This window comes from Carlito syrichta, unplaced genomic scaffold, assembly GCF_000164805.1.
Source record: "Carlito syrichta isolate Samal-C Ts95f unplaced genomic scaffold, Tarsius_syrichta-2.0.1 Scaffold314867, whole genome shotgun sequence".
In the NCBI taxonomy this organism is placed as follows: Eukaryota; Metazoa; Chordata; class Mammalia; order Primates; family Tarsiidae; genus Carlito; species Carlito syrichta.
In genome coordinates, this window is record NW_007258963.1 from 282556 (window position 1) to 283280 (window position 725).

A 725-nucleotide genomic window follows, 5' to 3' on the forward strand; every position below is an offset into this window, starting at 1 on the left:
CTCAGGCAATCCACTCACCTCAGCCTCCCAAAGGTGTGGGAATACAGGCTGAGCCACTGAACCCGGCTATGGTTTTATTTAAACACAAAACGTGCATGAGCTGGCTATTTATTTTTTTCACTGTGCAGCCTGGCATTAGGATTGGTGACTCTGATAGCCAGCTGGGCTGCTCTTTCTACAATGACTTTGTGGTTCTTGGAGGAAACGTTGTGAGCAATCTCAGCACCATAAGATTTGTTGCATATCAGCAGCGCTTCCAGCTCCTTGATATTGTGGACCAGGAACTTCTGGAAGCCACTAGGCAGCATGTGCTTTGTTTTCTTGTTGCTCCCGTAACCAATGCTGGGCATCAAGATCTGGCCCTTGAATCTTCTATGCACCCTGTTGTCGATACCTCTGGGCTTCCGCCAGCTACGCTTAATCTTGACATATTGATCTGACTAGTGCCGGATGAACTTCTTGGTCCTCTTTTTATCGATCTTGGGTTTCACCAGGGGTCTGAGGGTAGCCATGATGGGTAGGAGATGGCTGCCACCTTGGTAGGCAGCACCAAAGAAGAGAGGGGACAGTGGCGCGCAAAGGCTGATAGGCAAAAATAAGTCTTCTGATCATGCCCAGTCCCATACCCAGAGGAAACCATTTAATTATTTCTATTTACAGTTCTGGTTGTTAGTACTATGATTCCAAATGTCCTTTGACCTTTATTTCATGGTTTGTTATATTTG

General features: G+C 46.5%; 1 pseudogene; it reads right to left on the minus strand.

Annotated features, from left to right (window-relative positions):
• Window positions 1–104: 104 nt before the first annotated feature.
• Window positions 105–512, minus strand: LOC110594367 (annotated as a pseudogene).
• Window positions 513–725: the final 213 nt, after the last annotated feature.